This window comes from Mustela nivalis (assembly GCF_964662115.1).
Source record: "Mustela nivalis genome assembly, chromosome: 7".
NCBI lineage: Eukaryota > Metazoa > Chordata > Mammalia > Carnivora > Mustelidae > Mustela > Mustela nivalis.
Genome location: NC_139026.1, coordinates 120517173 through 120532835, shown reverse-complemented (window position 1 = coordinate 120532835; position 15663 = coordinate 120517173). Strand labels below are relative to the sequence as shown.

At 50.6% G+C, this 15663-nt stretch overlaps 1 long non-coding RNA gene across 1 annotated transcript; it reads right to left on the bottom strand.

Annotated features, from left to right (window-relative positions):
* Positions 1-504: 504 nt before the first annotated feature.
* On the bottom strand, positions 505-7877 carry LOC309869509. The gene is made up of 2 exons (XR_014314218.1): positions 7754-7877; positions 505-863 (listed from the first exon to the last, which is right to left on the bottom strand). It is a non-coding gene; the product is annotated as an uncharacterized lncRNA (long non-coding RNA).
* Between the last annotated feature and the right edge of the window lie 7786 nt (positions 7878-15663).

Sequence of the window (15663 nt, the reverse complement as noted above, 5' to 3'; positions counted from 1 at the left end):
ATTTTCCTCCTTCTGCCCATCATAGAGGACACGAGGGAAAGGGCGGAATTCACCTGGTTTCCCTACACCCGTCCCCTAACGGTTGCATCTTCTCTCCCACGGGGGGAACACGGCCTCCTTCACAGCTCCCTTGTCGCTTTCCTTCTCCAGGATGGTTTGCCGCTTTGAGGAGGTAGGAATCTAGTGTGATTCCTGAAGCCTGGGAGATTTTCCACCTGTGGGCTCACGCTTTTGCAGGGAACCGAAACTGTGCCCTACCTGTTCTGCATAAACCAGGACAACCCCCAAGTCCCTCCCAGCCTTTCAGATCTCCTATCCTTGAGGTCTCCATGCAGCTTTCACCACCGAAGGGAGGCCGCCAACCACACCAAGAGACCTGTCCCCAGCTCGGAATCCCTGAAACCCCCAGAGCGGGGAGGAATGGCTCCATTTCGCGTGACAGCTAGCTCGCTTGAGGATCAGTGGAAAACTCAGAGACACTGGGAGTAAAGAAGTTGGAAAGAATGTCGGTCTTTGCTGGGATTTAATATGACAGATTTCTGGCTCTGAACTTGGACAAGATTAACTCTTCGTTCTGAAAGATAAAAAGGAGGGAAAAAAAAAAACCCACCTCTCTGAAATCACAGTTTGGTGGAAAAATGTGCAGCTCTCAAAGTGTCACAGGCCGTCAGATTTGCACGTTCCCTTTTTCCGGGGCTGCATATTTCCTGCGTCGGACAATATGTTTGTTACCCCTCCTCTGTGCCAGGGACACATACAGTAAATTGTCAGCTCGAACCATGTCATCTCTTAACCAGAAGGCTCCAACATCTGCTGGCCAGTTGTCGCATGGTTGGATCATTAACATGGCTTCTAATTTTACCCTTTGAATTTAACATAAAAGTTTTAATGAGCGTATGTAATTCATACTTTCCAACTTCAGAGAGTCCTGAAAGAGAAACCTATGCTTTTATAATCCAAGCCGCTGACGTAGCCGGTTTTATTTTTAAATCCCGCTTCCCCCCCCAACCCCGTCCGTGCACAAATGCATTATAAAAGAGACCACTTGGACATCATCTCCCTTTCCAAGAGAGGCATTCAAATATTTGTCTAGGTTTTGGTGAAGAGCCCCTTTCAAGTTTGGGCTCAGATGATAGGGCAGACGTGCGCATTCTACATTTCATCCTGAGAATCGTGTTGTGAGCCCCCATTCATCCGTCTATAAAAACAAATTGAAAATTGGCATGAGAAAGACGACCCCTGAGTCATGTTGAGAGAATTCAGTTTTAAAACTTGCCATCGCTCTCATGCCTGTTTTTACTGAAACGAGCTGGGGTTAGTAATGGGTTGTTCCTGCCAGGTTAGTTCACTTTTCCCATTGCCTCCTCTCTGGGTATGCCCTCAGTCTCCAGCCTAGAAAGTGACTGCACTGAATTAAATGCAATTTGGAGTGACCTTTTTATTCAGAGACTTGCCTCCGTTAATATGTTTTGGGCTATTTTTTAGGAACAGACTCCAAGAGACGAGAGCAGAAACATTCAAAGCCAATAGAGAGAGACTGTCCCTTGAACACCGGCTAGAGCTGTGCTTCTCATTTACCAGCTCCCGGTCAGTTTCAAAAGGAATCCCCCGTTTGAGTACTTGCCTCCTGTTCGGGGTCTTCTGTACTGAAAGCTTAATGAAGCTTTAAAGCAAAAGTCCCAGAACGAAGTTTGTTAATGTGGCTTATTAACTCCTGCTGGAAGTTCCGCCGATGTTCTACAGACACACATCCTTTTCTGCCACGTCCATTTTATCTGCTCCCGCCCAGGAGAAGGGGACAGCAACACCAATGGTGGATTGTTATAGGAGATGAAGGGGACAACTTCCCTTTAATTCTCTCAGGTTTATGCAAGTTCGGAAGTAGGATTCCACTGCAGCATTTTGTAAGGAGAACCACATCTCAAATACGCAACATTGATTCAAACGCGTGAGGCTGACGAGCTTGACCCATTCATTCCTCAGGAGCTATGTATTGAGTTCTGTTTTATGCTGGGCAGTTTCTGAGCCCCAGGAACATAGTGGTGAAGCAGAACAAAAACCTTACATTCTAGCACGGGGTGAAAAATGATTAACCCATAAACGATTTGCCTATGGCAGTGAAATTTTTCTCTTGAAGAGCTGAAGAAAATTTCTAGTTTCTCTGGGGACTAGTAGTTCTCTGTTTTTCTAGAATTCTTAGGAAAATTTGCCCGTAAAACACATTTCAACAGCTAGCGGCCAGCACTGGGGCTGGTAAAGGGGCAACGGCCCCGGCAGTGGGGTCGGATGGCAGTGGGGAGTGATCTAGAAAGAATCTAGTCCAAGGATTGGGACTAAACAGGCTTGCAGTCATGGCACACGTGGGAGGGCCCACCACCGCCTGTGTCGTCTCACATTCTCTAAAGAAGACAGAGGAAGGAAGATGGGGACGGTGACATGATAAGGGAGAATGAGGATCAGAGGGGAGGAAAATGGAAGAAGTAGGGTGGGGAGTAGCTTGTGCGGGACTTCGGGCACCGAACCACATCCTACCCGTTAACTGGAAAGGACAGAGCCAGCTTCCATCCTCTTCAATCAGTGGGAGAGACCTGGCTTCTTTGTGGTGAGTTTCAAGGATGATGTGGCTTATTCCAGCTCTTTCTCTTCCTAAGCTCTTCCCTTTGTCCCTGCCCTGAAGAAGGGCAGGATTTGCAGGAAGAGTCCTGGGTCTGGAGCATATATAACGGAGGGGTTGGGCACCAGGGTGGCTCAGTCGGTTAAGCGGCTGCCTTCAACTCAAGTCATGATCTCAGGGTCTTGGGATCAAGCCTCATATCGGGTTCCCTGCTCAGTAGGGAGTCTGCTTCTCCCTCTCCATCTGCCCCTGCCCCTTGCATGTGCTCTCTCTCTCTAATTAATAAAATAATCTTTAAAAAAAAACAAAAAAAAAATCACACAGGGGTTATCACGGTGCATGTGTCAATGGAATACGAAAGGAAATACGAAGGCCATGTAAAATCAGCAGCACGTCGGTTACCCCAGTGCCCTACCTCCTGAGATTTCTTAAGCTGCATCCTTGGAGCATTTTACATTTTTAGCTGAGCACATATTTGATGGTGCTGACTTAAACCGCTGCTGCCCAGTTTGGCTTCCCAGGACCAGAGACGAACAGGAGACGGGGAGAAGACAGCTGTGTGGGCTCACACTAGGAAGGTCTCGGGACTCTGCCAAGCCAAAGAGAAGGGTCATCCTTACTCTGAACATCTACCATACTTTCTGAATTCCTCCAAGAAGGCATTGATTGAGGTGGAGGTTGGGGGAGGAAAGAGAAAGCCAGGGAAAGGGATGGCCTTGCCACATGGATGGCCCACAGTCACGCTCCCTCAACCTCAACCTTTCAGCCGCCTCAGCCTCAGGACAGCTTAGCTTTGTTAATGGGATCCATCCATTCAGCTCTCCCAGTCCAGTCTGTCACCCAGCCCTACCCAATTCACCTTCAACCCCTCCAACCTGTGCTGGCCAATCTAATATGGCAGCCACAAGTCAACTGTGGCTATTTCAATTATTACAAATTAAATGAAATAAAAGATTCAGTTCCTTGGTCACATTCACATCCTCTCAAGGGCCCAAGAGCCACATGTGGCCAATGGCTACCATATGGGGCAGTGCACAGAGAGAGCCCTTTCCCCTCGTAGTCGGTTCTGTTGGGCAGAACAAGGGACTGTGTCCCAAGGGAGCACAGTTGGTGCGAAGCCCAACTGTCCTGTCTGTGGCTCTCTCACTGAACCCAGGCATTGCTACTTGAGGAAGTGACAGCCTCCCTCAGCCCAGAGTTTCACCATTTCTGGCCAGGACTAATGTTATAGTCTCCTAGATACCTCAACTTGACCCTGAGGGTTAGCATGCTGCCCGGCAGAAGTGTCCTCACTGCATACTTCCTGGGGGGCTCTAGGTTCTGAGCATCCTGCCTACCAGCCCTGCAGCACTACGCCCTCCAAGCTTGTTCCTCCAGGACCCCTCAGTGTCGCCCCCTCTGGCCAGGCGACAAGTCTTCCAGGCAGTCCCTCATCCTTCCTCTGCTCTCCCACACACAGGCTGTTATTTGGTCCCGGAGGGGCCACATTCATGGTTGTCCTCCTTTCCAGCTGTGAGCCCTGCCTGGGATGTGGGAAGGTCCAGGGGCTGTCGAGAGAGGGCTGACCACAAGGGAGGGAAGGGATGCAGTGACAGATGGGGAACACCCAGTCCACCTTGGCTGGGGCTCTTACCTTGATGGGCCAGTCGGCAGCACCAGAGGCAGTGGCTGTCAGCCCAGTTGGTCTTTTGGATCACCTGCAGGTCAGGTGAGTGTGAGTCTCTGGGTGGGAATGGCCTGGGTGATTTGAAGGTTCCCTCTGAGATTTCAGGCACCACCAGAGCTGGGGAGCCTCTGGCTCTGGGCAGGAAGCAAGGCCAGCTTGCTTTCCACTTCCGCCGACCTTCTGTTGAACTCAGGGGATGCCACGGCTGCCTTGTGACCAGAGATCTATGAGGATCACACACGGTGAATGTAGGTTCTTATGCATGTCCCACAGTGTGGGACAGAGGAGGGGAGTACTGCAGAATGGAACCTGAGATCCTACACCGGGCCGTGTGACGGAGGACAGATGGTGTCCCCAAGTTGTGCAAGTTCTCTCTATACCCTTTTCTCACTCTAAAGAGGCAAAGGTTCGGAGCATCATTGTACCACTGGACATTGTTATAGAGGGGGGACGCTGATGGGACATGATTGGACACTGGGGCCAAGTGGACCTGGATGACTCTGGTGTCTTCCAGTAGGACAAAGAAATGGCACATGTGTGCATGCTCATGTGAATGTATGTTATGCGTAGGCACATGTGAATGTGTATGTGAATATGCACACATAGGAGTGTGTACAGGTTTGTGTGCAAGTGCATGTGCACATGCATGTGTATACACATGAATGCAAATGTGTGTGCTATGAGAGTATATATGCAAACACACGAGTGTGTGCTTTGTATGCATGTGTGAGTGTGTACATGCATGTACGTGTATGTGTACACGTTTGCGGGTGTGCACTTTGCAAGCATGTATGTGTGTGTGGGTGGGTGTGCATGTGCACAAGTGTAAGTGCGAATGTACATGTGAGTTCACATGCATGTGTGTGTGAGTGTGTGTACGCACGTGCTGAGAACTAGAGAGAAGAGCGGTAAGTGTGGCAACAGAGACTCACCCGTGGACCCTGGGACCCTGCCCCACCTTCCTCTGCTGCTGGCGAGTCACAGCCTAACGCCAGCATGAGGTCCAACCTCGAGACCAAGCTGGATTCGGAGGGCAGGCGGGGCCCTGCGGGCTTTGCAGATGAACCGAATGAGTGAATTCAGAGAACAGTGTGACTGCCATGGGCAGCGGAAGTGCAGCAAGAAGAAAGTGAGCAGGAAGCCCGGGGCTGCCTCCTCACCTACCAGAGGTGTGGCCCTTCACTTCTGCGAGCCCCTCGCGTGTGGGCAGGGTGAACCACGGTGCGCGCCTCTGACTGCTGTGTGGGGCTCGGGTGGGTTCAGGGTCGGGCACAGGTTCCATACTGGCCCTGTTGGGCTTGCCAGGCCTCTGCTTTCTCAGCGGGGGCATCTCCAGGCCAGATAAACCAGCCCGGCATGAGCTCTGGCCTGGGGGGCAGCGCCCAAGCCCCACAGACGACCCGTCCGGAGCAAGGCTCTGTGAGTGAGTGATTTTGGCTCCATATAAAGGTACTGGAGAGGATTTCCAAAGTCCTAGTGGCCTTTGAAAAAGCCTAATAAATACTCCAGAGGGGAGCTGGGTCTTGCTGAAACACTGCGGCCAGGCTGGAGCTGGGCCTTGGAACTGGTGCCCAGTGCCCCACATCAAGCCTTTTCTCTCCGTGGAGCCTGTCATTCCAGCCGTGTGTCACTGGGAATAGCAGAGACATCACAGCTGTGCCCCTCAGAAGGGAAGATTCACGTTTTCAGCCCCTCTCTGAGTGCCCCCCTAAGCACACAGTGACCCCCCAGCCCCTTCCAACAGAAGTCTCTGGCTTCTCTTTGGTTGGCCACTATGAAATCCGGTAGAACAACTATTGGAGACAGAAGCTTAGGCGTCTGCATTATTGGAACAGACTTCTGATTTTGTCCTCCCTGCATGCCTTTCTCACAGAACCCTCTCTCCAGAGTGCATGCACTCGTGTTTGCTTTGGGGGGATCTTTTTTTCTTCTTCTTCTTCTTCTTCTTCTTTTTTTTTTTTTTAAAGATTTAGTTACCTATTCTAGAGAGAGACAGAGAATCCTCAAGCAGAGTCCAGCTGAGTGTGGAGCCTGACGCAGGGCTCGATTTCATGACCCTGACATCATGTCCCAAGATGAAACCAAGAGTTGGACTCTCAACCAACTGAGTGGTTGAGTGGTGTCTAAACTTTTCGGCACCTGGCCCACCCCTGCCTCATTTTTGAGTCAACGCGGTTTGAGCTGAGTTTCTGTCACTGGCTACCATATGCTGATCATTAGGAAGCTCACTGCAGAGACTTTATTCCTAGCTGTTGGCAAATAATGTCAAACCCTCAAAACACGAAAACGGACAACTGGGAAGAGCTGAGATAAATGACTGTACATGACATTGGCCAATGCAGGCTTCTAGGGTAGGGTCAGCACCCTGAGGCCAAAGCTGGATGGGAGGAATGGTGTGACATTGATGTGGGAGTGAAGCTGTGGGCAAGAAAAGGGGTGGGGGCGAAAGAGAGGGAGTAAAGAGATTCCAACTCCGCCTGACTTTTCAATTTGTTCATCACGCAGAGCTCTGGGGAGGATGGCTTAGGGCCGGGATTCTAGGAGAGAACGTGTCTCTACAAAATGCTTGCCAGTAGCTCCCACTCTCCCCTCTCCCATTCTGCCGCTCCAATCTGAGACCTCCCACGAATCCAATCACCTGGCCAATGGACAATTCTGGGGCATTGCCATGTGCCAAGTTCAAAACTGGGCCCCAGGGATGTAAAAGATGCCTCCTTAAGGGGCTCATGATCTTACGATCAGCAACGACAACAAACATGAGCAAACATGACAAATGACCCCAACAAACACAGGGAGAATGAACAGGGAGTTCATTCTCCAGAATGAGCAGGAAAAGAATGTGGCAAAGCTCCATGATCCAAACGAGAAACCATTCCTATCGTCCCTATCCTCTCAAGACTGGAAGAGAAAGCTTGCACGCTGGTCTGCAAACCACCTCCTTTTCCGTCCCTCTTTCCCTCCTGGCAGGCCCTGAGCGGGGGTGAGGGGGTGCGGTGGGGTGTCTTATCTCAGGCAGGTGCACAGATGTGCAACTACCCGGGGCAGAGGTAAAGGCCGGTAGTGGGTCTGTCATGCGCTGTTACCTCAGGTCAGATGACCGTGCTCCAGGGCACAGAGTGACAGAAGCCTCACCAATTACTCTTCCCCAGTCGCCTCTCTGGGCCTCTGTCTGCTCAGACACCAAGGCTCTGGAAACACCTGACGTGTGTGACCTCAGGAGAGAGGGTGTTCTTCAGGAAGCTTGAGTAAAATGGGCATGTCTGTACGATAGGCTCTTGGGTTCCAATCTAGTAACTGCTACTTGACAGCAAGTTACTTAACTGCCCAGGGACTCTGTCCCCTCATCTGTAAAATGGGTGTAATAAAAATACCTACCTCAGAGGGACACAGTGAGGTTTAAAGGAGCAAACAAACGCGAGGGCTTAGCCCAGTGCTCGGCACACGTCAGCTGCTACAGATGTCGCTATACTCACCCCTGAGGCCCAGGCAGACTGAGCAGAGGTGAGACCATCTCCTAACTGGAAGGGAACGATGCAGCCGTCCCTCAGGAGGAAGAAGGACTCTGTGCCCGGGTGTGACGGCCACGCTGGCAACTGCCAAAGTGAGCCATTCCCTCAGTGCTTATAAAAAAGCCCTGAAATACCAGTACCAAATGGCTAAACAAACCCAGATTGTTGCTGGGGATTTTGATGGGGAAAGGATTAACTCACTTCCAAGTGCCCTGGCTCCATCCCAACATTATTTACTTAGCTGAGAACTGCCTTTCAACACCAGCTGGTGAGAAAGACCAGGAAGTCTGAGCCCTGGGGGAGGTGTGATGGGCGGAGAGGGGATGACGCGGGCAGGTTACAAAGACATTGGCGCCCCTCTCTGCTGGGTTTCTTGCTTGGCCAGACATCTAATTGAGGCACAGAGACACTGGAGCATTTTACTTTTTGTGTTCCAGAAAGGACTGCATAATCAGGCTCATAATCAGCAACTGAAGTCTCGGCTAGGGAGGGCTAGCTTTCACCTGCTTACTTTTTCCCAGTCGTTAATCGTGATGACGGTGGTCCCCGCCCAACCCCCTCCCCGGCTTTGTATGTGAGGGATACGTTCCAGGACCCCCAGTGGATGCCTGAAACCATAGATAGTATGGAACCCTACAAATATGATATTTTCTCTTATCTGTATACACCTATGATAGAGTTTAATTTATAAATTAAGCACAGTGAGATTGACGACAATAACAAAACAGAACAATTATAAAAATATACCGTAATAAACATTACGGGAATGTGGTCTCCCTCCCAAGACATGACTGTCTGGTACTCCCCCTTCTCGTGCTGATGTGAGATAATAGAATGCCTAAGTGATGATATGGAGGGTTGTCAATGACGTAAGCACTTCAACGTGGCGTCAGGCTACCACTGACCTTCTCACAACAACCCAGAACAAGGATCACCTGCTCCTGGACCCTGGTTGCCCATGAGTAACTGAAGCCCCGGGAAGTGGAACTGCAGACAAGGGGCACCACTGTATTATGATTTAAATCCCTCTCCCCTAGTATCCCCGACAACTGAAGTGCAAGGTGTTAAGAGAGGTTCTCATGCCACATCCCTGGCTTTCTGCTTAATGTGCCTCTTTGCATATGTGAAACCAAAATCTATGGACCTGGAAGGTTCTAACTAAATGTTGATAATCTGTCTGTTCTGGGTGGACTTGCTTATGATGCATGTCGGCGGCGAGCCAGGCTGGGGGTCTTTGTGGTGGGAGCTGCTTTCCCAGGGATGTGCCTGTCCCGCTGGTGTGTGTTGTGTGCCCACAGGGGGCGTTTACACCAGTGACGCTGCCCCAGTGAGAGGGGCCCAGCATTCAGTTTATTCGCCCAACAGTCAAGTGTAGGAGTTTATGTCAGGTGTTTTCGTATTTCCTCTCTGCTTTTAAGAATAGAGGGTAAAACATGAAGCTTTGATTTTTCGGAATGATATAGGAGCCATCATAGAAAGCTAAGGAGCTGAAAATTGTTACCAGTACTCGTTGAGTGCTTAACTGTGGGCTCCAGTGGTATTAAGAGCTGAAGACCCAAGATGAACTAGCTCCAGATGCTTGCTTTTAAGGGACTCGTAGTCTGCGGCACCAGCAAATAGCCTTGACCAGAACGAGTGGATGAAAACCAACATCTTCAGAGTGCCTCCCAAGGGGCTGGGCTTCTCTGGCTCCCCTAACAACTCTCTGAGGAGGCAGGATTGCCTACAACCGACAGCTGAGGACACGGAGGTGTGGAAAGGTGACTTCATCCCCGATTCCCACTGAGGGTAAGAGGTAGAGTGAGAATTCAAACCCAGATCCCTCTGCGCTCTTGGGTCTGTAATTTTCCAGTGGCACATTTGGCCTCGCCAAGTCTACTGGGGTTCTAGAGCAAGGGGAGGTGGGCTCTATCCAGAGAAGCTGAGAAAGGCCTCAGAGGGAGGGTGACTTCTGAACCATAGAATGAGCAAAGACCCCTTCCCCTTCATCGCCCATCTCGGAGAACCATGGGGGTAGCCCTCCAAGAAGGCTGGGGTGCGGGGGGGCGGGCTCTGCTTCCTGCTAGTGCTGGGACATATGAATGAATCTTTCTCTTTGCCACAGAAAGAAAGGAAGGCCCAGGATCCCTGGGGAACCACACCCAGGAGGAAGGGGATCAAGGCTGGGCCACCAGACAGGGCTAATAGGGTGCCACGGGTCACAGGGCAGAGAGGAACACAGGTGATTCTTAAAATGATGCACAAAGGGGCGAGGGCTTGTTTTGCAGCATTGACAAACGACCCTTGAGGGATGAGGATCTCACCGTAATCAATTCTGCACACATCGCTCAGACTCATGCCTTGGAACTGCCATCATCCCAGGTCAATAACTGCTCTAGCTTGGGTGCTAAAATGTGCCCGGTACTTTTAAAGGGCTCCCGCCTGTGTTTTCAGATGTTGGCTGTGGGAGAATGCTCAGCTAAGGGCTAAGTGGTTGCCTGGGCCCCTCATTTCCGCCAAGGAGCTGTGAGCCCCTGGGAGTAAGTGGACACCCTGTTAGATCACACACTGGTTGTCACAGGCACCCTCTAGCCGACGCACCCGGGCTGCTCCCTCTGGAGAGAGGTGCCCACCCCAGCTGGGGAGCAGGAAGAGGGGTTGTAGAAACAGCCCCAAAAGAAGAGTTCACCATCTTGGGTTTGGACTTAGTCTCTCCCACATGTCAACCAAAACTCAGAAACAAGCAAGCAAAACCCCACCAGCACGTATGGGCACTACACGTGACTCGCCTTTAGATGCAATGGAGAAAACTCCAGAGCTTGTCTCTTGGGACCTGTTTAAATACTCCAGTGATAGTCATTTGTGATATCAACAGAAAGTCTGACCTGATGTTCAGTATCGATGGCCCCAAAGGAAGAGCGAAAGTCTGTACTAGAAAAAGCATGTGGGATCTGGGCTTATGATTTCATAAGGGAGAACTCTGCACCCCATCCCCTGCAGCCCCCCGAAGGGTCTTCTTTGGTAAATATTTCTGAAATGATCTAGGGGTGTCCTTCCAGCAGCCCTTGCCTTCAGTATCAATACCAGTACAATTCCTATCTGAAATGTCTTTTATAATTGTGTAATTACACACCTCATTTATCCAATTGTTAAGCCAAGAGACTGATTAAATATTAACAACTGCTTGGTTCTCGCGGCGTCATTAGTTGGAACACAACCCTGTAATCTCAGGTAACACCCGATGGTAATTATGCTGCACGTTCACACTCAGCTGAAAACCCAGAGCAGTCAATCCAGATAAGGTTGCCAGGTAGAAAATGCATTGCCTTTAAATCCCGTTTTATCTGCCCGGTCTGGAGCGAGGTGTATTTCAGCCCGGGCTCAGGGTTTTTGAGAATGAACTGGCCCCTTGCTGAGTAATGGCTGGGGCCAGGGGGAGGCAGCGTGGCCATAACAAACAGCTCAATTCCCGCCTAGCCAGCCCTCTCCAGCCATAAATCCGACTGGGCTTCAGAAGTTATAATGGGATTTTTCCCCTAAGCACCAAGATGGAGAATCTGGTTTAGCGTAAGCATCCCTCATTTTAGGAAACAGTGCTGAGTCCGGCTGAGTTGGCGTTTGTTGCTTCCAGTGGGCCGAGGGACGGCGGGAGGTGGTGGTCCAGGCCCCACGACTCCCCGATCTGGGGCTGCACCCTGCCTGGCCCAGGTCTCCTGGGCTGAGCTGGCTGCAGGGCTTGGGAAGGGCTCTGTGTGGGCTGGCTTCCTTCCAAACTGGCTCTTTCTGCCAGGCCATCCCGACCATTTCCAGAGACCTGCAACTTGTCCACCTGCTTTTTCTTCTCTTCCACATTCTCTGATCCCTTCCGTTCCTCCCCCACAGGGCTCTGCATGCTGTAATTCCTGCGGGGGCTCCCAAGCCCCACAGCCTTGGCTTGCTGATCTCTGAGCTGACTTCCGGAGACCCTCGGGTCTCCTGTGTCGTGTTGGTCTGGCTCCCTAGGCTCGGGGACACCTGGGGATGCCTCTCCTTTGACAAATGTCGTAGTCTGGGGATATATTCAGCCAGACCAAGTGCTCTGTGCGTGCCTGGGGCAGTACTGAGGGCCTTAGCAGTCTTTCCTTCTAGCATCCTTCACACATGTGTGCCTTCCTGGTGGATGGGTCATGGTCTGTCTTCCTCTTGCCCCAGGCTATTAGGTGGTATTGCAGCTTTGTTCAGACTCCAGGGGCACAAGGGGACCGCCCTGCTGAAGCTGCCACTCTGGAACATTCCTTCACCACAGCTCAGATATGGGGGATGTTGGCAAGGTCTGACCAGCCCCTCAGGCTGGCCAGGGCGGGCTGTCTCCACTTAGCCCAGGAGGCCAGCCAAGATCTCCCTTCTGCCCCTGGGGTGGTGCTGGGGCACATCTGGAAGGCGGCTGCCTTGAGAAGAATCATGAAATCACACGTCACATCTCTTTGTAAAAATACAAGGCAAAGGATGCACGGCCGAGTTCCACGTGGCTACAGATGAGACAGCATTTGTGAGAAAGAATGAGCTCATTATTGCTCACGTCACACTTTTAAAAAAACCGCTACCTTTGCTGAACTCTGGGGAAATGTCTAGAAGAATCTGGGTCGGTGTTAAAGACTGATTAATACATGGAGATATTCTGATGGGAGGAGCAAAAGGAGGAAAGAGAAGGAGCAGACTGAGCAGAATTGATAGCAGGAAGGAAGCCTTGGAGCAGGAGAGAAGTCTGGGATGTCAGGAGACCCAGGCTGGAAGGGGGTGGGAGTTGCTGGCAGAGAGGATCCTTTAGGCTTCATTACATAACCTCGCCCTCTGTGGTGTCTCCATGCCTAACCCTGTTGTCTGCTGGCTTTATAAATTAATTGCGATAAAAGACGTTGGCCTGGACATGACATGTCAAAGATCCATTTTAGGCCAGGGAGAAACATGCAAAAAACAATCTCTTTTGCAAAATAAACATTCTGGGTGGCAGATTTGGGGTTTGCATTTCTTGCTCAGCAGGGCAGAGCTGTTTAAATCCACCAAAGCAAACAGGCTGGCAACAATCCTCTGGGGAAGAGGAGGCAGTTTTCCTCTGACAACTCATTTGCTCCATCTTAATTAGAGGAGGTTTTCGTTGTTGTTGTTTGTTTATTTAATACCAAAGTCAGGGGGAAAGTCAGATGGAGCAAAATTACACAATGTTCGAATCTCTAGCGGAGAGACTCAGGACATTAAAGCTGTTTCTATAAATCGCCTGGGGAATCATTAAAACTAACTTTGAAAATAAGGAGACTTGATCAGTGGCCCCTGTTTGCTAATTTCTTATTTGACAGCTTATTCAAGGATTTGCTCCCACATTCAATCAGCCAGTTCTGTTGGAAGCCTTCCTCCCCTTCTGATGTTTAATATGGAGGTTCCATTTTCTGCTCCCCAACTGAACTATCCACCCCTCTGTGTACATCAATGTACCAAACTCTCGTGCCTGGTGGCAAGGCTCCCTTAGCAGGTCCGGGGCTGCCCTGATGCTAGAAAAATATCCAGAAAGGCCCACCGTGGCTCCTGCCTCTGTGGATTTATCATTTCTCTTCCCTATTTTGCAACTGTTCCCAGGGACTGCCTTTTCGCAGCTGGCAGTAGGCACACGGCGCCCGAGGCACTGAGCCCCAGAGACATGACAGGACTGCTTGAGCCATGCCTGAAAAATGTGGCTCGTCTTACAGCCGTGGTGGGAAAAATGCAAGACTTTAATTGGTTCTGACTTCAGAATTCAGATCATAGTTTTCCCTGGAGGTGTGCACTGCAGGAAACAATATTACCAAAGCCAGGTTCTTTCTACACCGTTGAAGTCAATCAAGTTGCAGGATCATTTGTAATGGGAAAACGAAAGAGAGCATTCAAACATTTAATTACAATATTTTGTAATTGTTGAGCGACCAGTGACATTACGAAATGCTCTTGGTGACCAGCTGCACCATGTCTCTGTGTGAGAAAGCAGAAACGCTCAGCAAAAATGAAGTAATTGTAGGCACCTTTTCTTCTCTTCAATCTTTCCCAAAAGGGACCAATTCAAATAGATAATTTGACTCGATTGTTTTTAATTACATTGTAAACATTTAAAAAAAAACAATCTAGGATAAAGGTGAACATGAGTCAGTTGGTAATAAAATTCAGGCTCCAATTCTTCTTGGATGACAGATGAAATGAGTTTAATATATTCTTGCTCCGTGGAAAACACAGAGCATTTAAAACTGCAAACAACTGAATTCAATTAGCAGACCTTGTTCAAAATGGCCTGGAGAACCGGAGGGCCAGGAACTCAAATTATCCACCCATTGTAGAACGGGGAAAGCATCACAGTTCAGGGCTGATATGAATTGGTGAAGAAACAATATAAAATTGGTCCCTGTGTTTTTCCATCCAGCCATATCTGGCAAGCAGATCCACTAAGAGATTCAGCTGTTAATGCTTTCAAGCCCTCACCTTACATAAGCCCTTAATTCATCAGAAAGATATAAAAGGGGAGAAAATACATTCAGTGTTGAAAGATGAACTACTAACTGCATTGCTTTGAAATGCAAGTGAATCCCGGCGGTGAAGTTCAATTCCAAATTTCCCTGCACTAATAAATCACAATCAGCAGTTCCTGGAGGGCCTGTGTGCCCTGCTCCCCACTTCGGGCCTTGACAGTCCCTGGGAGAAACCTGGCCTGGGCCAGCCTGTGACGGTGACGTTTTTGACTTGGGAGAAGGGAACATCCGTCCGGTTTGCAGAAGAGCAAGGCCCTGCCTCAGTGTTCGTGTTTGAGGGAGGTGGCTTCCATGGTGGGGCCGGCCATGAGTGCTCCTGCCCAGGATTGCACACGTGTTTCATTGCTCTCACTGGTTGGGAGCAGAAACCCTGGGGGACACCTGTGTGGCCTACAGGTCCAGTCCTTCCTTTAACTAGCTGTGGATCAAGCTCAGTGGCAGACACAGCACAAGGCCCTCAAGGTCCAGAGGGATGATGTGGACAAGGCGACCGGAAGGCATTGTGCCTATATCTAATTTCCAAGAGCCAGACGGTGGTCCGAGAGTGAGGGGCTGGGCCACCGGGGGAGTGAGGCGTCAGGGTACCTGCTGAGCGCCGTGCCTCCGCCCTACTGGTCATGACAACCAGGGGCCCAGGGGTTGACGGTTGAAATCAACCCGACCTCCCATCGGGCCTGCTCCAGGGTGGGTGGAAAGAGGGTAAACACAGGCTCAAAGGTCATCATAAGAAAACTTGAGGACTGCCTCCCACCTTGGGTCCCAATAAAACGCGGTGACACTATTGAGGTATAGGGCACAGCCTCGTGTGGGTGGCGTGGACGCTCACCTGGGCTCCTTGGTTCATGACCATGGGCGAGGGGTCAGGTGAGCCCAGAGGGGGTGAGGTGGCAGAGCCAGGGCAAGGCCAGTGCCCATCACCACAGTAGAGAGCAGGGAGGGCCAGCCGGGGGCGGGAACTCTGGGCAGCTCCAAGGCGATGATCTCCGAGCCAGAGCCAGAGAGGAGTTGGGTCCATATTCCTTGGCTGGCAGGTACATGGCCAGGCCCATAAACCATGGGACATGGTGAATCTTGGCTTGAAAGGGGAGAGTGAAGGCACTCTGTGGAGGCTGGGGAGGGGCAAAGGTCCTGTGTGCTGCAGAGTCAACAGACTTCTCAGTGGCTCTTGATCTTTTCTGTGGCTTACTTTCATGGTCTTTTAAAATAATTGCCCACGTTTTCTCAAGGATGTTGGTGACGAACCTGACAGAAAATACTGCCACCCGGGTCTGGCACTCAGCAGGACATTGGCAGATCTTCGCTAACAATCGGATGCCATTCTGGTCAGTGTGAAAGATTCCATTCAAACCTCACAGCCTGTTCACGTTC